The sequence below is a fragment of the Taudactylus pleione genome, unplaced genomic scaffold (genome assembly GCF_031769625.1).
Source record: "Taudactylus pleione unplaced genomic scaffold, aTauple2 ptg001576l, whole genome shotgun sequence".
Taxonomy (NCBI): domain Eukaryota; kingdom Metazoa; phylum Chordata; class Amphibia; order Anura; family Myobatrachidae; genus Taudactylus; species Taudactylus pleione.
In genome coordinates, this window is record NW_028285973.1 from 43,484 (window position 1) to 70,651 (window position 27,168).

The following is a 27,168-nucleotide window of genomic DNA, read 5'->3' on the forward strand; positions in this document are numbered from 1 at the left end:
GTGTGTGTGAGATTACGTGTAGTTACTGATGTGTGTGTGAGATTACATGTAGGTACTGATGTGTGTGTGTGTGTGTGATTACATGTAGTTACTGATGTGTGTGTGTGTGAGATTACATGTAGTTACTGATGTGTGTGTGTGTGTGTGTGAGATTACATGTAGTTACTGATGTGTGTGTGAGATTACATGTAGTTACTGATGTGTGTGTGTGTGTGTGTGTGTGAGATTACATGTAGTTACTGATGTGTGTGTGAGAGATTTCATGTAGTTACTGATGTGTGTGTGAGATTACGTGTAGTTACTGATGTGTGTGTGAGATTACATGTAGGTACTGATGTGTGTGTGTGTGTGTGATTACATGTAGTTACTGATGTGTGTGTGTGATTACATGTAGTTACTGATGTGTGTGAGATTACATGTAGTTACTGATGTGTGTGTGTGTGAGATTACATGTATTGACTGATGTGTGTGTGTGTGTGTGTGTGTGTGTGTGTGTGTGAGATTTCATGTAGTTACTGATGTGTGTGTGTGTGAGATTACATGTAGGTACTGATGTGTGTGTGTGTGTGAGACATTACATGTAGGTACTGATGTGTGTGTGTGATTACATGTAGTTACTGATGTGTGTGTGTGAGAAAGAGATTACATGTAGTTACTGATGTGTGTGTGAGAGAGATTTCATGTAGTTACTGATGTGTGTGTGAATTACATGTAGTTACTGATGTGTGTGTGTGAGATTACATGTAGTTACTGATGTGTGTGTGAGTGTGTTAGATTACGTGTAGTTACTGATGTGTATGTGTGTGTGAGATTTCATGTAGTTACTGATGTGTGTGTGAGAGATTACATGTAGTTACTGATGTGTGTGTGTGTGTATGTGTGTGAGATTACATGTAGTTACTGATGTGTGTGTGTGTGTGAGATTATATGTCGTTACTGATGTGTGTGTGTGTGATTTCATGTAGTTACTGATGTGTGTGTGTGATTTCATGTAGTTACTGATGTGTGTGTGTGTGAGATTATATGTCGTTACTGATGTGTGTGTGTGATTTCATGTAGTTACTGATGTGTGTGTGTGATTTCATGTAGTTACTGATGTGTGTGTGTGATTACATGTAGTTACTGATGTGTGAGATTTCATGTAGTTACTGATGTGTGTGTGTGTGTGAGATTTCATGTAGTTACTGATGTGTGTGTGTGTGTGTGAGATTTCATGTAGTTACTGATGTGTGTGTGTGTGAGGGATTACATGTAGTTACTGATGTGTGTGTGTGTGTGTGAGATTTCATGTAGTTACTGATGTGTGTGTGTGTGAGAGATTACATGTAGTTACTGATGTGTGAGATTACATGTAGTTACTGTTGTGTGTGTGTGTGAGATTACACTAGTTACTGATGTGTGTGAGTGATTACATGTATTTACTGGTGTGTGTGTGTGTGTGAGATTTCATGTAGTTACTGATGTGTGTGTGTGTGAGGGATTACATGTAGTTACTGATGTGTGTGTGTGTGTGAGATTTCATGTAGTTACTGATGTGTGTGTGAGAGAGATTACGTGTAGGTACTGATGTGTGTGTGTGTGTGATTTCATGTAGTTACTGATGTGTGTGTGTGAGATTACGTGTAGTTACTGATGTGTGTGTGTGAGATTACGTGTAGTTACTGATGTGTGTGTGTGAGATTACGTGTAGTTACTGATGTGTGTGTGTGAGATTACGTGTAGGTACTGATGTGTGTGTGTGTGAGATTACATGTAGTTACTGATGTGTGTGTGTGTGATTTCATGTAGTTACTGATGTGTGTGTGAGATTTCATGTAGGTACTGATGTATGTGTGTGTGTGTGAGATTACGTGTAGTTACTGGTGTGTGTGAGATTACATGTAGTCACTGGTGTGTGTGTGAGATTACATGTAATTACTGATGTGTGTGTGTGAGAGAGATTACGTGTAGTTACTGATGTGTGTGTGTGAGATTACATGTAGTTACTGATGTGTGTGTGTGAGTGATTACATGTATTTACTGGTGTGTGTGTGAGATTACATGTAGCTACTGATGTGTGTGTGAGATTACATGTAGTTACTGATGTGTGTGTGAGATTACGTGTAGTTACTGATGTGTGTGTGAGATTACATGTAGGTACTGATGTGTGTGTGTGTGTGTGATTACATGTAGTTACTGATGTGTGTGTGTGTGTGTGTGTGAGATTACATGTAGTTACTGATGTGTGTGTGTGTGTGTGTGTGTGAGATTACATGTAGTTACTGATGTGTGTGTGTGTGATTACATGTAGTTACTGATGTGTGTGTGAGAGATTTCATGTAGTTACTGATGTGTGTGTGAGATTACGTGTAATTACTGATGTGTGTGTGTGTGTGAGATTACATGTAGTTACTGGTGTGTGTGAGAGAGATTACGTGTAGTTACTGATGTGTGTGAGAGATTACACGTAGCTACTGATGTGTTTGTGTGTGTGAGATTACATGTAGTTACTGATGTGTGTGTGTGTGTGTGTGTGTGAGATTACGTGTAGTTACTGATGTGTGTGTGAGATTACATGTAGCTACTGATGTGTGTGTGAGATTACATGTAGCTACTGATGTGTGTGTGAGATTACGTGTAGTTACTGATGTGTGTGTGAGATTACATGTAGGTACTGATGTGTGTGTGTGTGTGTGATTACATGTAGTTACTGATGTGTGTGTGTGTGTGTGTGTGTGTGAGATTACATGTAGTTACTGATGTGTGTGTGTGTGTGTGTGTGAGATTACATGTAGTTACTGATGTGTGTGTGTGTGTGTGAGATTACATGTAGTTACTGATGTGTGTGTGTGTGATTACATGTAGTTACTGATGTGTGTGTGAGAGATTTCATGTAGTTACTGATGTGTGTGTGAGATTACGTGTAGTTACTGATGTGTGTGTGAGATTACATGTAGGTACTGATGTGTGTGTGTGTGTGATTACATGTAGTTACTGATGTGTGTGTGAGATTACGTGTAGTTACTGATGTGTGTGTGTGATTACATGTAGTTACTGATGTGTGTGTGAGATTACGTGTAGTTACTGATGTGTGTGTGAGAGATTACATGTAGCTACTGATGTGTGTGTGAGAGATTACATGTAGTTACTGATGTGTGTGTGTGTGTGAGATTACATGTAGTTACTGATGTGTGTGTGTGTGTGTGTGAGATTACATGTAGTTACTGATGTGTGTGTGTGTGTGAGATTTCATGTAGTTACTGATGTGTGTGTGAGATTACGTGTAGTTACTGATGTGTGTGTGAGATTACATGTAGGTACTGATGTGTGTGTGTGTGTGATTACATGTAGTTACTGATGTGTGTGTGATTACATGTAGTTACTGATGTGTGTGTGATTACATGTAGTTACTGATGTATGTGTGTGTGTGTGTGTGAGATTACATGTAGTTACTGATGTGTGTGTGTGTGAGATTACATGTAGCTACTGATGTGTGTGTGAGATTACATGTAGCTACTGATGTGTGTGTGAGATTACGTGTAGTTACTGATGTGTGTGTGAGATTACATGTAGGTACTGATGTGTGTGTGTGTGTGTGATTACATGTAGTTACTGATGTGTGTGTGTGTGAGAGATTACATGTAGTTACTGATGTGTGTGTGTGTGTGTGAGATTACATGTAGTTACTGATGTGTGTGTGTGTGTGTGTGTGTGTGTGAGATTACATGTAGTTACTGATGTGTGTGTGAGAGATTTCATGTAGTTACTGATGTGTGTGTGAGATTACGTGTAGTTACTGATGTGTGTGTGAGATTACATGTAGGTACTGATGTGTGTGTGTGTGTGATTACATGTAGTTACTGATGTGTGTGTGAGATTACGTGTAGTTACTGATGTGTGTGTGTGATTACATGTAGTTACTGATGTGTGTGTGTGAATTACATGTAGTTACTGATGTGTGTGTGTGTGAGATTTCATGTAGTTACTGTTGTGTGTGTGAGAGATTACATGTAGTTACTGATGTGTGTGTGTGTGTGTGTGTGTGATTACATGTAGTTACTGATGTGTGTGTGTGTGTGTGAGATTATATGTCGTTACTGATGTGTGTGTGTGTGATTTCATGTAGTTACTGATGTGTGTGTGTGATTTCATGTAGTTACTGATGTGTGTGTGTGTGTGTGAGATTATATGTCGTTACTGATGTGTGTGTGTGTGATTTCATGTAGTTACTGATGTGTGTGTGTGATTACATGTAGTTACTGATGTGTGTGAGATTTCATGTAGTTACTGATGTGTGTGTGTGAGATTTCATGTAGTTACTGATGTGTGTGTGTGTGAGAGATTACATGTAGTTACTGATGTGTGAGATTTCATGTAGTTACTGATGTGTGTGTGTGTAAGATTTCATGTAGTTACTGATGTGTGTGTGTGTGTGAGATTTCATGTAGTTACTGATGTGTGTGTGTGTGTGTGTGTGTGAGATTTCATGTAGTTACTGATGTGTGTGTGTGTGAGGGATTTCATGTAGTTACTGATGTGTGTGTGAATTACATGTAGTTACTGATGTGTGTGTGAGAGAGAGATTTCATGTAGTTACTGATGTGTGTGTGAGATTTCATGTAGTTACTGATGTGTGTGTGAGATTACGTGTAGTTACTGATGTGTGTGTGAGAGATTACATGTAGTTACTGATGTGGGTGTGTGTGTGTATGTGTGTGAGATTACATGTAGTTACTGATGTGTGTGTGTGTGTGTGTGTGATTACATGTAGTTACTGATGTGTGTGTGAGATTACGTGTAGTTACTGATGTGTGTGTGAGATTACATGTAGGTACTGATGTGTGTGTGTGATTACATGTAGTTACTGATGTGTGTGTGTGTGATTTCTTGTAGTTACTGATGTGTGTGAGATTTCATGTAGTTACTGATGTGTGTGTGTGTGAGAGATTACATGTAGTTACTGGTGTGTGTGTGTGTGAGATTTCATGTAGTTACTGATGTGTGTGTGTGTGATTTCATGTAGTTACTGATGTGTGTGTGTGTGTGTGAGATTTCATGTAGTTACTGATGTGTGTGTGTGTGTGTGTGTGAGAGATTACATGTAGTTACTGATGTGTGTGTGTGAGATTTCATGTAGTTACTGATGTGTGTGTGAGAGAGATTACATGTAGTTACTGATGTGTGTGTGTGAGATTACATGTAGGTACTGATGTGTGTGTGTGTGAGATTACATGTAGTTACTGATGTGTGTGTGTGATTTCATGTAGTTACTGATGTGTGTGTGAGATTTCATGTAGTTACTGATGTGTGTGTGTGTGTGTGATTACATGTAGTTACTGATGTGTGTGTGTGAGAAAGAGATTACATGTAGTTACTGATGTGTGTGTGAGAGAGATTTCATGTAGTTACTGATGTGTGTGTGAATTACATGTAGTTACTGATGTGTGTGTGTGAGATTACATGTAGTTACTGATGTGTGTGTGAGTGTGTTAGATTACGTGTAGTTACTGATGTGTATGTGTGTGTGAGATTTCATGTAGTTACTGATGTGTGTGTGAGAGATTACATGTAGTTACTGATGTGTGTGTGTGTGTGTGTGTGTGTGTGTGTGTGTGTGTTTGTGTGTGAGATTATATGTCGTTACTGATGTGTGTGTGTGATTTCATGTAGTTACTGATGTGTGTGTGTGATTTCATGTAGTTACTGATGTGTGTGTGTGTGTGTGAGATTATATGTCGTTACTGATGTGTGTGTGTGTGATTTCATGTAGTTACTGATGTGTGTGAGATTTCATGTAGTTACTGATGTGTGTGTGTGAGATTTCATGTAGTTACTGATGTGTGTGTGTGTGAGAGATTACATGTAGTTACTGATGTGTGAGATTTCATGTAGTTACTGATGTGTGTGTGTGTGTGTGAGATTTCATGTAGTTACTGATGTGTGTGTGTGTGTGAGATTTCATGTAGTTACTGATGTGTGTGTGAGAGAGAGATTTCATGTAGTTACTGATGTGTGTGTGAGAGAGAGATTTCATGTAGTTACTGATGTGTGTGTGAGATTACATGTAGTTACTGATGTGTGTGTGAGTGTGTTAGATTTCATGTAGTTACTGATGTGTGTGTGAATTACATGTAGTTACTGATGTGTGTGTGAGATTACGTGTAGTTACTGATGTGTGTGTGAGAGATTACATGTAGTTACTGATGTGTGTGTGTGTGTGTATGTGTGTGAGATTACATGTAGTTACTGATGTGTGTGTGTGTGATTTCATGTAGTTACTGATGTGTGTGTGTGTGATTTCATGTAGTTACTGATGTGTGTGTGATTACATGTAGTTACTGATGTGTGTGTGTGAGATTTCATGTAGTTACTGATGTGTGTGTGTGTGAGAGATTACATGTAGTTACTGGTGTGTGTGTGTGTGAGATTTCATGTAGTTACTGATGTGTGTGTGTGTGTGATTTCATGTAGTTACTGGTGTGTGTGTGTGTGAGATTTCATGTAGTTACTGATGTGTGTGTGTGTGAGGGATTACATGTAGTTACTGATGTGTGTGTGTGTGTGAGATTTCATGTAGTTACTGATGTGTGTGTGTGTGAGAGATTACATGTAGTTACTGATGTGTGAGATTTCATGTAGTTACTGATGTGTGTGTGTGTGTGAGATTTCATGTAGTTACTGATGTGTGTGTGTGTGTGAGATTTCATGTAGTTACTGATGTGTGTGTGTGTGAGGGATTTCATGTAGTTACTGATGTGTGTGTGAATTACATGTAGTTACTGATGTGTGTGTGAGAGAGAGATTTCATGTAGTTACTGATGTGTGTGTGAATTACATGTAGTTACTGATGTGTGTGTGAGATTACATGTAGTTACTGATGTGTGTGTGAGTGTGTTAGATTTCATGTAGTTACTGATGTGTGTGTGAATTACATGTAGTTACTGATGTGTGTGTGAGATTACGTGTAGTTACTGATGTGTGTGAGAGATTACATGTAGTTACTGATGTGTGTGTGTGTGTGTGTGTGTGTGAGATTATATGTCGTTACTGATGTGTGTGTGTGATTTCATGTAGTTACTGATGTGTGTGTGTGATTTCATGTAGTTACTGATGTGTGTGTGTGTGTGTGAGATTATATGTCGTTACTGATGTGTGTGTGTGTGATTTCATGTAGTTACTGATGTGTGTGAGATTTCATGTAGTTACTGATGTGTGTGTGTGAGATTTCATGTAGTTACTGATGTGTGTGTGTGTGAGAGATTACATGTAGTTACTGATGTGTGAGATTTCATGTAGTTACTGATGTGTGTGTGTGTGTGTGAGATTTCATGTAGTTACTGATGTGTGTGTGTGTGTGAGATTTCATGTAGTTACTGATGTGTGTGTGAGAGAGAGATTTCATGTAGTTACTGATGTGTGTGTGAGAGAGAGATTTCATGTAGTTACTGATGTGTGTGTGAGATTACATGTAGTTACTGATGTGTGTGTGAGTGTGTTAGATTTCATGTAGTTACTGATGTGTGTGTGAATTACATGTAGTTACTGATGTGTGTGTGAGATTACGTGTAGTTACTGATGTGTGTGTGAGAGATTACATGTAGTTACTGATGTGTGTGTGTGTGTGTATGTGTGTGAGATTACATGTAGTTACTGATGTGTGTGTGTGTGATTTCATGTAGTTACTGATGTGTGTGTGATTACATGTAGTTACTGATGTGTGTGTGTGAGATTTCATGTAGTTACTGATGTGTGTGTGTGATTTCATGTAGTTACTGATGTGTGTGTGTGTGATTTCATGTAGTTACTGATGTGTGTGTGATTACATGTAGTTACTGATGTGTGTGTGATTACATGTAGTTACTGATGTGTGTGTGTGAGATTTCATGTAGTTACTGATGTGTGTGTGTGTGAGAGATTACATGTAGTTACTGGTGTGTGTGTGTGTGTGTGTGAGATTTCATGTAGTTACTGATGTGTGTGTGTGTGTGTGATTTCATGTAGTTACTGGTGTGTGTGTGTGTGAGATTTCATGTAGTTACTGATGTGTGTGTGTGTGAGGGATTACATGTAGTTACTGATGTGTGTGTGTGTGTGAGATTTCATGTAGTTACTGATGTGTGTGTGTGTGTGAGAGATTACATGTAGTTACTGATGTGTGTGTGTGAGATTTCATGTAGTTACTGATGTGTGTGTGAGAGAGATTACATGTAGTTACTGATGTGTGTGTGTGAGATTACATGTAGGTACTGATGTGTGTGTGTGTGTGAGATTACGTGTAGTTACTGGTGTGTGTGAGATTACATGTAGTCACTGGTGTGTGTGTGAGATTACATGTAATTACTGATGTGTGTGTGTGTGAGAGATTACATGTAGTTACTGATGTGTGTGTGTGTGTGTGAGATTACATGTAGTTACTGATGTGTGTGTGTGTGTGTGTGATTACATGTAGTTACTGATGTGTGTGTGAGATTTCATGTAGTTACTGATGTGTGTGTGAGAGATTACATGTAGTTACTGATGTGTGTGTGTGTGTGTGTATGTGTGTGAGATTACATGTAGTTACTGATGTGTGTGTGATTTCATGTAGTTACTGATGTGTGTGTGTGTGTGTGTGATTACATGTAGTTACTGATGTGTGTGTGTGATTTCATGTAGTTACTGATGTGTGTGTGTGTGATTACATGTAGTTACTGGTGTGTGTGAGATTACATGTAGTCACTGGTGTGTGTGTGAGATTACATGTAATTACTGATGTGTGTGTGTGTGTGAGATTTCATGTAGTTACTGATGTGTGTGTGTGTGTGTGTGATTTCATGTAGTTACTGATGTGTGTGTGTGAGATTACATGTAGGTACTGATGTGTGTGTGTGTGTGAGACATTACATGTAGGTACTGATGTGTGTGTGTGATTACATGTAGTTACTGATGTGTATGTGAGATTACGTGTAGGTACTGATGTGTGTGTGTGTGTGTGTGTGTGTGTGTGATTACATGTAGTTACTGATGTGTGTGTGATTACATGTAGTTACTGATGTGTGTGTGATTACATGTAGTTACTGATGTGTGTGTGTGTGTGTGAGATTTCATGTAGTTACTGATGTGTGTGTGTGTGAGGGATTACATGTAGTTACTGATGTGTGTGTGAGAGAGAGATTTCATGTAGTTACTGATGTGTGTGTGAATTACATGTAGTTACTGATGTGTGTGTGAGATTACATGTAGTTACTGATGTGTGTGTGAGTGTGTTAGATTACGTGTAGTTACTGATGTGTATGTGTGTGTGAGATTTCATGTAGTTACTGATGTGTGTGTGAGAGATTACATGTAGTTACTGATGTGTGTGTGTGTGTGTGTGTATGTGTGTGAGATTTCATGTAGTTACTGATGTGTGTGTGAGAGATTACATGTAGTTACTGATGTGTGTGTGTGTGTGTGTGTGTGTGTGTGTGTGTGTGTGTGTGTGTGTGAGATTATATGTCGTTACTGATGTGTGTGTGTGATTTCATGTAGTTACTGATGTGTGTGTGTGATTTCATGTAGTTACTGATGTGTGTGTGTGTGTGTGAGATTATATGTCGTTACTGATGTGTGTGTGTGTGATTTCATGTAGTTACTGATGTGTGTGAGATTTCATGTAGTTACTGATGTGTGTGTGTGAGATTTCATGTAGTTACTGATGTGTGTGTGTGTGAGAGATTACATGTAGTTACTGATGTGTGAGATTTCATGTAGTTACTGATGTGTGTGTGTGTGTGTGAGATTTCATGTAGTTACTGATGTGTGTGTGAGAGAGAGATTTCATGTAGTTACTGATGTGTGTGTGAGAGAGAGATTTCATGTAGTTACTGATGTGTGTGTGAGATTACATGTAGTTACTGATGTGTGTGTGAGTGTGTTAGATTTCATGTAGTTACTGATGTGTGTGTGAATTACATGTAGTTACTGATGTGTGTGTGAGATTACGTGTAGTTACTGATGTGTGTGTGAGAGATTACATGTAGTTACTGATGTGTGTGTGTGTGTATGTGTGTGAGATTACATGTAGTTACTGATGTGTGTGTGTGTGATTTCATGTAGTTACTGATGTGTGTGTGTGTGATTTCATGTAGTTACTGATGTGTGTGTGATTACATGTAGTTACTGATGTGTGTGTGTGAGATTTCATGTAGTTACTGATGTGTGTGTGTGTGAGAGATTTCATGTAGTTACTGATGTGTGTGTGTGTGTGTGATTTCATGTAGTTACTGGTGTGTGTGTGTGTGAGATTTCATGTAGTTACTGATGTGTGTGTGTGTGAGGGATTACATGTAGTTACTGATGTGTGTGTGTGTGTGAGATTTCATGTAGTTACTGATGTGTGTGTGTGTGAGAGATTACATGTAGTTACTGATGTGTGAGATTTCATGTAGTTACTGATGTGTGTGTGTGTGTGAGATTTCATGTAGTTACTGATGTGTGTGTGTGTGTGAGATTTCATGTAGTTACTGATGTGTGTGTGTGTGAGGGATTTCATGTAGTTACTGATGTGTGTGTGAATTACATGTAGTTACTGATGTGTGTGTGAGAGAGAGATTTCATGTAGTTACTGATGTGTGTGTGAATTACATGTAGTTACTGATGTGTGTGTGAGATTACATGTAGTTACTGATGTGTGTGTGAGTGTGTTAGATTTCATGTAGTTACTGATGTGTGTGTGAATTACATGTAGTTACTGATGTGTGTGTGAGATTACGTGTAGTTACTGATGTGTGTGAGAGATTACATGTAGTTACTGATGTGTGTGTGTGTGTGTGTGTGTGTGAGATTATATGTCGTTACTGATGTGTGTGTGTGATTTCATGTAGTTACTGATGTGTGTGTGTGTGTGTGAGATTATATGTCGTTACTGATGTGTGTGTGTGTGATTTCATGTAGTTACTGATGTGTGTGAGATTTCATGTAGTTACTGATGTGTGTGTGTGAGATTTCATGTAGTTACTGATGTGTGTGTGTGTGAGAGATTACATGTAGTTACTGATGTGTGAGATTTCATGTAGTTACTGATGTGTGTGTGTGTGTGTGAGATTTCATGTAGTTACTGATGTGTGTGTGTGTGTGAGATTTCATGTAGTTACTGATGTGTGTGTGAGAGAGAGATTTCATGTAGTTACTGATGTGTGTGTGAGAGAGAGATTTCATGTAGTTACTGATGTGTGTGTGAGATTACATGTAGTTACTGATGTGTGTGTGAGTGTGTTAGATTTCATGTAGTTACTGATGTGTGTGTGAATTACATGTAGTTACTGATGTGTGTGTGAGATTACGTGTAGTTACTGATGTGTGTGTGAGAGATTACATGTAGTTACTGATGTGTGTGTGTGTGTGTATGTGTGTGAGATTACATGTAGTTACTGATGTGTGTGTGTGTGATTTCATGTAGTTACTGATGTGTGTGTGATTACATGTAGTTACTGATGTGTGTGTGTGAGATTTCATGTAGTTACTGATGTGTGTGTGTGTGAGAGATTACATGTAGTTACTGGTGTGTGTGTGTGTGAGATTTCATGTAGTTACTGATGTGTGTGTGTGTGTGTGATTTCATGTAGTTACTGGTGTGTGTGTGTGTGAGATTTCATGTAGTTACTGATGTGTGTGTGTGTGTGAGGGATTACATGTAGTTACTGATGTGTGTGTGTGTGTGAGATTTCATGTAGTTACTGATGTGTGTGTGTGTGAGAGATTACATGTAGTTACTGATGTGTGAGATTTCATGTAGTTACTGATGTGTGTGTGTGTGTGAGATTTCATGTAGTTACTGATGTGTGTGTGTGTGTGAGATTTCATGTAGTTACTGATGTGTGTGTGTGTGAGGGATTTCATGTAGTTACTGATGTGTGTGTGAATTACATGTAGTTACTGATGTGTGTGTGAGAGAGAGATTTCATGTAGTTACTGATGTGTGTGTGAATTACATGTAGTTACTGATGTGTGTGTGAGATTACATGTAGTTACTGATGTGTGTGTGAGTGTGTTAGATTTCATGTAGTTACTGATGTGTGTGTGAATTACATGTAGTTACTGATGTGTGTGTGAGATTACGTGTAGTTACTGATGTGTGTGAGAGATTACATGTAGTTACTGATGTGTGTGTGTGTGTGAGATTACATGTAGTTACTGATGTGTGTGTGTGATTTCATGTAGTTACTGATGTGTGTGTGTGTGATTTCATGTAGTTACTGATGTGTGTGTGATTACATGTAGTTACTGATGTGTGTGTGATTACATGTAGTTACTGATGTGTGTGTGTGAGATTTCATGTAGTTACTGATGTGTGTGTGTGTGAGAGATTACATGTAGTTACTGGTGTGTGTGTGTGTGTGAGATTTCATGTAGTTACTGATGTGTGTGTGTGTGTGTGATTTCATGTAGTTACTGGTGTGTGTGTGTGTGAGATTTCATGTAGTTACTGATGTGTGTGTGTGTGAGGGATTACATGTAGTTACTGATGTGTGTGTGTGTGTGAGATTTCATGTAGTTACTGATGTGTGTGTGTGTGTGTGAGAGATTACATGTAGTTACTGATGTGTGTGTGTGAGATTTCATGTAGTTACTGATGTGTGTGTGAGAGAGATTACATGTAGTTACTGATGTGTGTGTGTGAGATTACATGTAGGTACTGATGTGTGTGTGTGTGTGAGATTACGTGTAGTTACTGGTGTGTGTGAGATTACATGTAGTCACTGGTGTGTGTGTGAGATTACATGTAATTACTGATGTGTGTGTGTGAGAGAGATTACGTGTAGTTACTGATGTGTGTGTGTGTGTGTGATTACATGTAGTTACTGATGTGTGTGTGTGTGTGTGTGTGTGTGTGTGTGTGTGAGAGATTACATGTAGTTACTGATGTGTGTGTGTGTGTGTGAGATTACATGTAGTTACTGATGTGTGTGTGTGTGTGTGTGATTACATGTAGTTACTGATGTGTGTGTGAGATTTCATGTAGTTACTGATGTGTGTGTGAGAGATTACATGTAGTTACTGATGTGTGTGTGTGTGTGTGTATGTGTGTGAGATTACATGTAGTTACTGATGTGTGTGTGATTTCATGTAGTTACTGATGTGTGTGTGTGTGTGATTACATGTAGTTACTGGTGTGTGTGAGATTACATGTAGTCACTGGTGTGTGTGTGAGATTACATGTAATTACTGATGTGTGTGTGTGTGTGAGATTTCATGTAGTTACTGATGTGTGTGTGTGTGTGTGTGTGATTTCATGTAGTTACTGATGTGTGTGTGTGAGATTACATGTAGGTACTGATGTGTGTGTGTGTGTGTGTGTGTGTGAGACATTACATGTAGGTACTGATGTGTGTGTGTGATTACATGTAGTTACTGATGTGTATGTGAGATTACGTGTAGGTACTGATGTGTGTGTGTGTGTGTGTGTGTGTGTGTGTGATTACATGTAGTTACTGATGTGTGTGTGATTACATGTAGTTACTGATGTGTGTGTGATTACATGTAGTTACTGATGTGTGTGTGTGTGTGTGAGATTACATGTAGTTACTGATGTGTGTGTGTGTGAGATTTCATGTAGTTACTGATGTGTGTGTGTGTGTGTGAGATTTCATGTAGTTACTGATGTGTGTGTGTGTGAGGGATTACATGTAGTTACTGATGTGTGTGTGAGAGAGAGATTTCATGTAGTTACTGATGTGTGTGTGAATTACATGTAGTTACTGATGTGTGTGTGAGATTACATGTAGTTACTGATGTGTGTGTGAGTGTGTTAGATTACGTGTAGTTACTGATGTGTATGTGTGTGTGAGATTTCATGTAGTTACTGATGTGTGTGTGAGATTACGTGTAGTTACTGATGTGTGTGTGAGAGATTACATGTAGTTACTGATGTGTGTGTGTGTGTGTGTGTGTGTGTATGTGTGTGAGATTACATGTAGTTACTGATGTGTGTGTGATTTCATGTAGTTACTGATGTGTGTGTGTGTGTGATTACATGTAGTTACTGGTGTGTGTGAGATTACATGTAGTCACTGGTGTGTGTGTGAGATTACATGTAATTACTGATGTGTGTGTGTGTGTGAGATTTCATGTAGTTACTGATGTGTGTGTGTGTGTGTGTGATTTCATGTAGTTACTGATGTGTGTGTGTGTGTGTGTGTGAGACATTACATGTAGGTACTGATGTGTGTGTGTGATTACATGTAGTTACTGATGTGTGTGTGTGAGAAAGAGATTACATGTAGTTACTGATGTGTGTGTGAGAGAGATTTCATGTAGGTACTGATGTGTGTGTGAGATTACATGTAGTTACTGATGTGTGTGTGTGTGTGTGAGATTACATGTAGTTACTGATGTGTGTGTGAGATTACATGTAGTTACTGATGTGTGTGTGTGTGTGAGATTACATGTAGCTACTGATGTGTGTGTGAGAGATTACATGTAGTTACTGATGTGTGAGATTTCATGTAGTTACTGATGTGTGTGTGTGTGTGTGTGTGTGAGATTTCATGTATTTACTGATGTGTGTGTGTGTGAGGGATTACATGTAGTTACTGATGTGTGTGTGTGTGTGTGTGAGATTTCATGTAGTTACTGATGTGTGTGTGAGAGAGATTACGTGTAGGTACTGATGTGTGTGTGTGTGATTTCATGTAGTTACTGATGTGTGTGTGTGAGATTACGTGTAGTTACTGATGTGTGTGTGTGAGATTACGTGTAGTTACTGATGTGTGTGTGTGAGATTACGTGTAGTTACTGATGTGTGTGTGTGAGATTACATGTAGGTACTGATGTGTGTGTGTGTGAGATTACATGTAGTTACTGATGTGTGTGTGTGTGATTTCATGTAGGTACTGATGTATGTGTGTGTGTGTGAGATTACGTGTAGTTACTGGTGTGTGTGAGATTACATGTAGTCACTGGTGTGTGTGTGAGATTACATGTAATTACTGATGTGTGTGTGTGAGAGAGATTACGTGTAGTTACTGATGTGTGTGTGTGAGATTACATGTAGTTACTGATGTGTGTGAGATTACATGTAGTTACTGTTGTGTGTGTGTGTGAGATTACACTAGTTACTGATGTGTGTGAGTGATTACATGTATTTACTGGTGTGTGTGTGTGTGTGAGATTACGTGTAGTTACTGATGTGTGAGAGATTTCATGTAGTTACTGATGTGTGTGTGAGATTTCATGTAGTTACTGATGTGTGTGTGTGTGTGAGATTACATGTAGTTACTGGTGTGTGTGAGAGAGATTACGTGTAGTTACTGATGTGTGTGAGAGATTACACGTAGCTACTGATGTGTTTGTGTGTGTGAGATTACATGTAGTTACTGATGTGTGTATGTGAGATTACATGTAGGTACTGATGTGTGTGTGTGTGTGTGTGATTACATGTAGTTACTGATGTGTGTGTGATTACATGTAGTTACTGATGTGTGTGTGTGTGTGTGAGATTACATGTAGTTACTGATGTGTGTGTGTGTGTGTGTGAGATTTCATGTAGTTACTGATGTGTGTGTGTGTGTGAGATTTCATGTAGTTACTGATGTGTGTGTGTGTGTGAGATTTCATGTAGTTACTGATGTGTGTGTGAGAGAGATTTCATGTAGTTACTGATGTGTGTGTGAATTACATGTAGTTACTGATGTGTGTGAGATTACATGTAGTTACTGATGTGTGTGTGAGTGTGTTAGATTACGTGTAGTTACTGATGTGTATGTGTGTGTGAGATTTCATGTAGTTACTGATGTGTGTGTGAGATTACGTGTAGTTACTGATGTGTGTGTGAGAGATTACATGTAGTTACTGATGTGTGTGTGTGTGTGTATGTGTGTGAGATTACATGTAGTTACTGATGTGTGTGTGTGTGATTTCATGTAGTTACTGATGTGTGTGTGATTACATGTAGTTACTGATGTGTGTGAGATTTCATGTAGTTACTGATGTGTGTGTGTGTGAGAGATTACATGTAGTTACTGATGTGTGAGATTTCATGTAGTTACTGATGTGTGTGTGTGTGTGAGATTTCATGTAGTTACTGATGTGTGTGTGTGTGTGTGATTTCATGTAGTTACTGGTGTGTGTGTGTGTGAGATTTCATGTAGTTACTGATGTGTGTGTGTGTGAGATTTCATGTAGTTACTGATGTGTGTGTGTGTGAGGGATTACATGTAGTTACTGATGTGTGTGTGTGTGAGATTTCATGTAGTTACTGATGTGTGTGTGTGTGTGAGAGATTACATGTAGTTACTGATGTGTGTGTGTGAGATTTCATGTAGTTACTGATGTGTGTGTGAGAGAGATTACGTGTAGGTACTGATGTGTGTGTGTGTGTGAGATTACGTGTAGTTACTGGTGTGAGAGAGATTACGTGTAGTTACTGATGTGTGTGTGAGATTACATGTAGTTACTGATGTGTGTGTGTGTGAGATTACATATAGTTACTGATGTGTGTGTGTGAGATTACATGTAGTTACTGTTGTGTGTGTGTGAGATTACACTAGTTACTGATGTGTGTGAGTGATTACATGTATTTACTGGTGTGTGTGTGTGTGTGTGAGATTACGTGTAGTTACTGATGTGTGAGAGATTTCATGTAGTTACTGATGTGTGTGTGAGATTTCATGTAGTTACTGATGTGTGTGTGAGATTACATGTAGTTACTGGTGTGTGTGTGAGATTACATGTAATTACTGATGTGTGTGTGTGAGAGAGATTATGTGTAGTTACTGATGTGTGTGAGAGATTACACGTAGCTACTGATGTGTTTGTGTGTGTGAGATTACATGTAGTTACTGATGTGTGTGTGTGTGAGAGATTACGTGTAGTTACTGATGTGTGTGAGATTACATGTAGTTACAGATGTGTGTGTGTGTAATTACATGTATTTACTGATGTGTGTGTGTGTGATTTCATGTAGTTACTGATGTGTGTGTGAGATTTCATGTAGTTACTGATGTGTGTGTGTGTGAGATTTCATGTAGTTACTGATGTGTGTGTGTGTGTGTGAGATTACATGTAGTTACTGATGTGTGTGTGTGAGATTTCATGTAGTTACTGATGTATGTGTGTGTGAGAGATTACATGTAGTTACTGATGTGTGAGATTTCATGTAGTTACTGATGTGTGTGTGTGTGAGGGATTACATGTAGTTACTGATGTGTGTGTGTGTGTGTGTGTGAGATTTCATGTAGTTACTGATGTGTGTGTGTGTGAGAGATTACATGTAGTTACTGATGTGTGAGATTTCATGTAGTTACTGATGTGTGTGTGTGTGTGTGTGAGATTTCATGTAGTTACTGATGTGTGTGTGTGTGAGGGATTACATGTAGTTACTGATGTGTGTGTGTGTGAGATTTCATGTAGTTACTGATGTGTGTGTGAGAGAGATTACGTGTAGGTACTGATGTGTGTGTGTGTGATTTCATGTAGTTACTGATGTGTGTGTGTGAGATTACGTGTAGTTACTGATGTGTGTGTGTGAGATTACGTGTAGTTACTGATGTGTGTGTGTGAGATTACGTGTAGTTACTGATGTGTGTGTGTGAGATTACATGTAGGTACTGATGTGTGTGTGTGTGAGATTACATGTAGTTACTGATGTGTGTGTGTGTGATTTCATGTAGTTACTGATGTGTGTGTGAGATTTCATGTAGGTACTGATGTATGTGTGTGTGTGTGAGATTACGTGTAGTTACTGGTGTGTGTGAGATTACATGTAGTCACTGGTGTGTGTGTGAGATTACATGTAATTACTGATGTGTGTGTGTGAGAGAGATTACGTGTAGTTACTGATGTGTGTGTGTGAGATTACATGTAGTTACTGATGTGTGTGTGTGTGAGATTACATGTAGTTACTGTTGTGTGTGTGTGTGAGATTACACTAGTTACTGATGTGTGTGAGTGATTACATGTATTTACTGGTGTGTGTGTGTGTGTGAGATTACGTGTAGTTACTGATGTGTGAGAGATTTCATGTAGTTACTGATGTGTGTGTGAGATTTCATGTAGTTACTGATGTGTGTGTGTGTGTGAGATTACATGTAGTTACTGGTGTGTGTGAGAGAGATTACGTGTAGTTACTGATGTGTGTGAGAGATTACACGTAGCTACTGATGTGTTTGTGTGTGTGAGATTACATGTAGTTACTGATGTGTGTATGTGAGATTACATGTAGTTACTGATGTGTGTGTGTGTGTGTGTGAGATTACATGTAGTTACTGATGTGTGTGTGTGTGTGTGAGATTACATGTAGTTACTGATGTGTGTGTGTGTGTGATTACATGTAGTTACTGATGTGTGTGTGTGTGTGAGATTACATGTAGTTACTGATGTGTGTGTGTGTGTGTGTGTGTGTGTGTGTGTGTGTGAGATTACATGTAGTTACTGATGTGTGTGTGTGTGTGTGAGATTACATGTAGTTACTGATGTGTGTGTGTGTGATTACATGTAGTTACTGATGTGTGTGTGAGATTACGTGTAGTTACTGATGTGTGTGTGTGATTACATGTAGTTACTGATGTGTGTGTGAGATTACGTGTAGTTACTGATGTGTGTGTGAGATTACATGTAGGTACTGATGTGTGTGTGAGATTACATGTAGTTACTGATGTGTGTGTGTGTGTGAGATTACATGTAGTTACTGATGTGTGTGTGAGATTATATGTAGTTACTGATGTGTGTGTGTGTGTGAGATTACATGTAGCTACTGATGTGTGTGTGAGAGATTACATGTAGTTACTGATGTGTGTGTGAGAGATTACATGTAGCTACTGATGTGTGTGTGAGAGATTACATGTAGTTACTGATGTGTGTGTGTGTGTGAGATTACATGTAGTTACTGATGTGTGTGTGTGTGAGATTACATGTAGTTACTGATGTGTGTGTGTGTGATTACATGTAGTTACTGATGTGTGTGTGAGATTACGTGTAGTTACTGATGTGTGTGTGAGATTACATGTAGGTACTGATGTGTGTGTGTGTGTGTGTGTGTGATTACATGTAGTTACTGATGTGTGTGTGATTACATGTAGTTACTGATGTGTGTGTGATTACATGTAGTTACTGATGTGTGTGTGTGTGTGTGAGATTACATGTAGTTACTGATGTGTGTGTGTGTGAGATTACATGTAGCTACTGATGTGTGTGTGAGATTACATGTAGCTACTGATGTGTGTGTGAGATTACGTGTAGTTACTGATGTGTGTGTGTGTGTGAGATTACATGTAGTTACTGATGTGTGTGTGTGTGTGAGATTACGTGTAGGTACTGATTTGTGTGTGTGTGTGAGATTACATGTAGTTACTGATGTGTGTGTGTGTGTGTGTGATTACATGTAGTTACTGATGTGTGTGTGAGATTACGTGTAGTTACTGATGTGTGTGTGAGATTACATGTAGGTACTGATGTGTGTGTGTGTGTGTGTGTGTGTGTGATTACATGTAGTTACTGATGTGTGTGTGATTACATGTAGTTACTGATGTGTGTGTGATTACATGTAGTTACTGATGTGTGTGTGTGTGTGTGAGATTACATGTAGCTACTGATGTGTGTGTGAGATTACATGTAGCTACTGATGTGTGTGTGAGATTACGTGTAGTTACTGATGTGTGTGTGAGATTACATGTAGGTACTGATGTGTGTGTGTGTGATTACATGTAGTTACTGATGTGTGTGTGTGTGTGTGTGAGATTACATGTAGTTACTGATGTGTGTGAGTGTGTGTGAGATTACATGTAGTTACTGATGTGTGTGTGTGTGTGTGAGATTACATGTAGTTACTGATGTGTGTGTGAGAGATTTCATGTAGTTACTGATGTGTGTCTGAGATTACGTGTAGTTACTGATGTGTGTGTGAGATTACATGTAGGTACTGATGTGTGTGTGTGTGTGATTACATGTAGTTACTGATGTGTGTGTGAGATTACATGTAGGCACTGATGTGTGTGTGTGATTACATGTAGTTACTGATGTGTGTGAGATTACATGTAGTTACTGATGTGTGTGTGTGTGAGATTACATGTATTGACTGATGTGTGTGTGTGTGTGTGTGTGAGATTTCATGTAGTTACTGATGTGTGTGTGTGTGAGATTACATGTAGTTACTGATGTGTGTGTGTGATTTCATGTAGTTACTGATGTGTGTGTGAGACATTACATGTAGGTACTGATGTGTGTGTGAATTACATGTAGTTACTGATGTGTGTGTGTGTGAGATTACATGTAGTTACTGATGTGTGTGTGAGTGTGTTAGATTACGTGTAGTTACTGATGTGTATGTGTGTGTGAGATTTCATGTAGTTACTGATGTGTGTGTGAGAGATTACATGTAGTTACTGATGTGTGTGTGTGTGTGTGTGTGTATGTGTGTGAGATTACATGTAGTTACTGATGTGTGTGTGTGTGTGTGTGTGTGAGATTATATGTCGTTACTGATGTGTGTGTGTGTGATTTCATGTAGTTACTTATGTGTGTGTGTGATTTCATGTAGTTACTGATGTGTGTGTGTGTGTGTGAGATTATATGTCGTTACTGATGTGTGTGTGTGTGATTTCATGTAGTTACTGATGTGTGTGTGTGATTACATGTAGTTACTGATGTGTGTGAGATTTCATGTAGTTACTGATGTGTGTGTGTGAGATTTCATGTAGTTACTGATGTGTGTGTGTGTGTGAGATTTCATGTAGTTACTGATGTGTGTGTGTGTGTGTGTGAGATTTCATGTAGTTACTGATGTGTGTGTGTGTGAGGGATTTCATGTAGTTACTGATGTGTGTGTGAATTACATGTAGTTACTGATGTGTGTGTGTGTGTGTGTGATTTCATGTAGTTACTGATGTGTGTGTGTGATTACATGTAGTTACTGATGTGTGTGGGATTTCATGTAGTTACTGATGTGTGTGTGTGAGATTTCATGTAGTTACTGATGTGTGTGTGTGTGTGAGATTTCATGTAGTTACTGATGTGTGTGTGTGTGTGTGTGAGATTTCATGTAGTTACTGATGTGTGTGTGTGTGAGGGATTTCATGTAGTTACTGATGTGTGTGTGAGAGAGAGATTTCATGTAGTTACTGATGTGTGTGTGTGTGTGTGTGAGATTACGTGTAGTTACTGATGTGTATGTGTGTGTGAGATTTCATGTAGTTACTGATGTGTGTGTGAGAGATTACATGTAGTTACTGATGTGTGTGTGTGTGTGTGTGTGTATGTGTGTGAGATTACATGTAGTTACTGATGTGTGTGTGTGTGTGTGTGTGTGAGATTATATGTCGTTACTGATGTGTGTGTGTGTGATTTCATGTAGTTACTTATGTGTGTGTGTGATTTCATGTAGTTACTGATGTGTGTGTGTGTGTGTGAGATTATATGTCGTTACTGATGTGTGTGTGTGTGATTTCATGTAGTTACTGATGTGTGTGTGTGATTACATGTAGTTACTGATGTGTGTGAGATTTCATGTAGTTACTGATGTGTGTGTGTGAGATTTCATGTAGTTACTGATGTGTGTGTGTGTGTGAGATTTCATGTAGTTACTGATGTGTGTGTGTGTGTGTGTGAGATTTCATGTAGTTACTGATGTGTGTGTGTGTGAGGGATTTCATGTAGTTACTGATGTGTGTGTGAATTACATGTAGTTACTGATGTGTGTGTGTGTGTGTGTGATTTCATGTAGTTACTGATGTGTGTGTGTGATTACATGTAGTTACTGATGTGTGTGGGATTTCATGTAGTTACTGATGTGTGTGTGTGAGATTTCATGTAGTTACTGATGTGTGTGTGTGTGTGAGATTTCATGTAGTTACTGATGTGTGTGTGTGTGTGTGTGAGATTTCATGTAGTTACTGATGTGTGTGTGTGTGAGGGATTTCATGTAGTTACTGATGTGTGTGTGAGAGAGAGATTTCATGTAGTTACTGATGTGTGTGTGAGATTACGTGTAGTTACTGATGTGTGTGTGAGAGATTACATGTAGTTACTGATGTGTGTGTGTGTGAGATTACATGTAGTTACTGATGTGTGTGTGTGTGATTTCATGTAGTTACTGATGTGTGTGTGTGTGATTTCATGTAGTTACTGATGTGTGTGTGATTACATGTAGTTACTGATGTGTGTGTGTGAGATTTCATGTAGTTACTGATGTGTGTGTGTGTGAGAGATTACATGTAGTTACTGGTGTGTGTGTGTGTGAGATTTCATGTAGTTACTGATGTGTGTGTGTGTGTGTGATTTCATGTAGTTACTGGTGTGTGTGTGTGTGAGATTTCATGTAGTTACTGATGTGTGTGTGTGTGAGGGATTACATGTAGTTACTGATGTGTGTGTGTGAGATTTCATGTAGTTACTGATGTGTGTGTGAGAGAGATTACATGTAGTAACTGATGTGTGTGTGTGAGATTACATGTAGGTACTGATGTGTGTGTGTGTGAGATTACATGTAGTTACTGATGTGTGTGTGTGATTTCATGTAGTTACTGATGTGTGTGTGTGAGATTACATGTAGGTACTGATGTGTGTGTGTGTGAGACATTACATGTAGGTACTGATGTGTGTGTGTGATTACATGTAGTTACTGATGTGTGTGTGAGAAAGAGATTACATGTAGTTACTGATGTGTGTGTGAGAGAGATTTCATGTAGTTACTGATGTGTGTGTGAATTACATGTAGTTACTGATGTGTGTGTGTGAGATTACATGTAGTTACTGATGTGTGTATGAGTGTGTTAGATTACGTGTAGTTACTGATGTGTATGTGTGTGTGAGATTTCATGTAGTTACTGATGTGTGTGTGAGAGATTACATGTAGTTACTGATGTGTGTGTGTGTGTATGTGTGTGAGATTATATGTAGTTACTGATGTGTGTGTGTGTGTGTGAGATTATATGTCGTTACTGATGTGTGTGTGTGTGATTTCATGTAGTTACTGATGTGTGTGTGTGATTTCATGTAGTTACTGATGTGTGTGTGTGTGTGTGAGATTATATGTCGTTACTGATGTGTGTGTGTGTGATTTCATGTAGTTACTGATGTGTGTGTGTGATTACATGTAGTTACTGATGTGTGTGAGATTTCATGTAGTTACTGATGTGTGTGTGTGAGATTTCATGTAGTTACTGATGTGTGTGTGTGTGAGAGATTACATGTAGTTACTGATGTGTGAGATTTCATGTAGTTACTGATGTGTGTGTGTGTGTGAGATTTCATGTAGTTACTGATGTGTGTGTGTGTGTGAGATTTCATGTAGTTACTGATGTGTGTGTGTGTGTGAGATTTCATGTAGTTACTGATGTGTGTGTGTGTGAGGGATTTCATGTAGTTACTGATGTGTGTGTGAATTACATGTAGTTACTGATGTGTGTGTGAGATTTCATGTAGTTACTGATGTGTGTGTGAGATTACGTGTAGTTACTGATGTGTGTGTGAGAGATTACATGTAGTTACTGATGTGTGTGTGTGTGTATGTGTGTGAGATTACATGTAGTTACTGATGTGTGTGTGTGTGATTTCATGTAGTTACTGATGTGTGTGTGTGTGATTTCATGTAGTTACTGATGTGTGTGTGATTACATGTAGTTACTGATGTGTGTGTGTGAGATTTTATGTAGTTACTGATGTGTGTGTGTGAGAGATTACATGTAGTTACTGGTGTGTGTGTGTGTGAGATTTCATGTAGTTACTGATGTGTGTGTGAATTACATGTAGTTACTGATGTGTGTGTGAGATTACATGTAATTACTGATGTGTGTGTGTGAGAGAGATTACGTGTAGTTACTGATGTGTGTGTGTGTGATTTCATGTAGTTACTGATGTGTGTGTGTGTGATTTCATGTAGTTACTGATGTGTGTGTGTGTGAGAGATTACATGTAGTTACTGGTGTGTGTGTGTGTGTGAGATTTCATGTAGTTACTGATGTGTGTGTGTGTGTGTGTGTGATTTCATGTAGTTACTGATGTGTGTGTGTGTGTGTGATTTCATGTAGTTACTGATGTGTGTGTGTGTGAGGGATTACATGTAGTTACTGATGTGTGTGTGTGTGTGAGATTTCATGTAGTTACTGATGTGTGTGTGTGTGTGTGAGAGATTACATGTAGTTACTGATGTGTGTGTGTGAGATTTCATGTAGTTACTGATGTGTGTGTGAGAGAGATTACATGTAGTTACTGATGTGTGTGTGTGAGATTACATGTAGGTACTGATGTGTGTGTGTGTGTGTGAGATTACGTGTAGTTACTGGTGTGTGTGAGATTACATGTAGTCACTGGTGTGTGTGTGAGATTACATGTAATTACTGATGTGTGTGTGTGAGAGAGATTACGTGTAGTTACTGATGTGTGTGTGTGAGATTACATGTAGTTACTGATGTGTGTGTGAGATTACGTGTAGGTACTGATGTGTGTGTGTGTGTGTGATTACATGTAGTTACTGATGTGTGTGTGAGAGAGATTTCATGTAGTTACTGATGTGTGTGTGAATTACATGTAGTTACTGATGTGTGTGAGATTACATGTAGTTACTGATGTGTGTGTGAGTGTGTTAGATTACGTGTAGTTACTGATGTGTATGTGTGTGTGAGATTTCATGTAGTTACTGATGTGTGTGTGAGATTACGTGTAGTTACTGATGTGTGTGTGAGAGATTACATGTAGTTACTGATGTGTATGTGTGTGTGAGATTTCATGTAGTTACTGATGTGTGTGTGTGTGTGTGATTTCATGTAGTTACTGGTGTGTGTGTGTGAGATTTCATGTAGTTACTGATGTGTGTGTGTGTGAGATTTCATGTAGTTACTGATGTGTGTGTGTGAGGGATTACATGTAGTTACTGATGTGTGTGTGTGTGAGATTTCATGTAGTTACTGATGTGTGTGTGTGTGTGTGTGATTACATGTAGTTACTGATGTGTGTGTGATTACATGTAGTTACTGATGTGTGTGTGTGTGTGTGAGATTACATGTAGTTACTGATGTGTGTGTGTGTGTGTGAGATTTCATGTAGTTACTGATGTGTGTGTGTGTGTGAGATTTCATGTAGTTACTGATGTGTGTGTGTGTGTGAGATTTCATGTAGTTACTGATGTGTGTGTGTGTGAGGGATTACATGTAGTTACTGATGTGTGTGTGAGAGAGATTTCATGTAGTTACTGATGTGTGTGTGAATTACATGTAGTTACTGATGTGTGTGAGATTACATGTAGTTACTGATGTGTGTGTGAGTGTGTTAGATTACGTGTAGTTACTGATGTGTATGTGTGTGTGAGATTTCATGTAGTTACTGATGTGTGTGTGAGATTCCGTGTAGTTACTGATGTGTGTGTGAGAGATTACATGTAGTTACTGATGTGTGTGTGTGTGTGTATGTGTGTGAGATTACATGTAGTTACTGATGTGTGTGAGATTTCATGTAGTTACTGATGTGTGTGTGTGAGAGAGATTACATGTAGTTACTGATGTGTGAGATTTCATGTAGTTACTGATGTGTGTGTGTGTGTGAGATTTCATGTAGTTACTGATGTGTGTGTGTGTGATTTCATGTAGTTACTGGTGTGTGTGTGTGTGAGATTTCATGTAGTTACTGATGTGTGTGTGTGTGAGATTTCATGTAGTTACTGATGTGTGTGTGTGAGGGATTACATGTAGTTACTGATGTGTGTGTGTGTGAGATTTCATGTAGTTACTGATGTGTGTGTGTGTGTGAGAGATTGCATGTAGTTACTGATGTGTGTGTGTGAGATTTCATGTAGTTACTGATGTGTGTGTGAGAGAGATTACGTGTAGGTACTGATGTGTGTGTGTGTGTGTGTGAGATTACGTGTAGTTACTGGTGTGTGTGAGATTACATGTAGTCATTGGTGTGTGTGTGAGATTACATGTAATTACTGATGTGTGTGTGTGAGAGAGATTACGTGTAGTTACTGATGTGTGTGTGAGATTACATGTAGTTACTGATGTGTGTGTGTGTGAGATTACATATAGTTACTGATGTGTGTGTGTGAGATTACATGTAGTTACTGTTGTGTGTGTGTGAGATTACACTAGTTACTGATGTGTGTGAGTGATTACATGTATTTACTGGTGTGTGTGTGTGTGAGATTACGTGTAGTTACTGATGTGTGAGAGATTTCATGTAGTTACTGATGTGTGTGTGAGATTTCATGTAGTTACTGATGTGTGTGTGAGATTACATGTAGTTACTGGTGTGTGTGTGAGATTACATGTAATTACTGATGTGTGTGTGTGAGAGAGATTATGTGTAGTTACTGATGTGTGTGAGAGATTACACGTAGCTACTGATGTGTTTGTGTGTGTGAGATTACATGTAGTTACTGATGTGTGTGTGTGTGTGTGAGAGATTACGTGTAGTTACAGATGTGTGTGTGTGTAATTACATGTATTTACTGATGTGTGTGTGTGTGATTTCATGTAGTTACTGATGTGTGTGTGAGATTTCATGTAGTTACTGATGTGTGTGTGTGTGTGATTACATGTAGTTACTGATGTGTGTGTGTGTGTGAGATTTCATGTAGTTACTGATGTGTGTGTGTGTGTGAGATTACATGTAGTTACTGATGTGTGTGTGTGAGATTTCATGTAGTTACTGATGTATGTGTGTGTGAGATTTCATGTAGTTACTGATGTGTGTGTGTGTGAGGGATTACATGTAGTTACTGATGTGTGTGTGTGTGTGAGATTTCATGTAGTTACTGATGTGTGTGTGTGTGAGAGATTACATGTAGTTACTGATGTGTGAGATTTCATGTAGTTACTGATGTGTGTGTGTGTGTGAGATTTCATGTAGTTACTGATGTGTGTGTGTGTGAGGGATTACATGTAGTTACTGATGTGTGTGTGTGTGAGATTTCATGTAGTTACTGATGTGTGTGTGAGAGAGATTACGTGTAGGTACTGATGTGTGTGTGTGTGATTTCATGTAGTTACTGATGTGTGTGTGTGAGATTACGTGTAGTTACTGATGTGTGTGTGTGAGATTACGTGTAGTTACTGATGTGTGTGTGTGAGATTACGTGTAGTTACTGATGTGTGTGTGTGAGATTACATGTAGGTACTGATGTGTGTGTGTGTGAGATTACATGTAGTTACTGATGTGTGTGTGTGTGATTTCATGTAGTTACTGATGTGTGTGTGAGATTTCATGTAGGTACTGATGTATGTGTGTGTGTGTGAGATTACG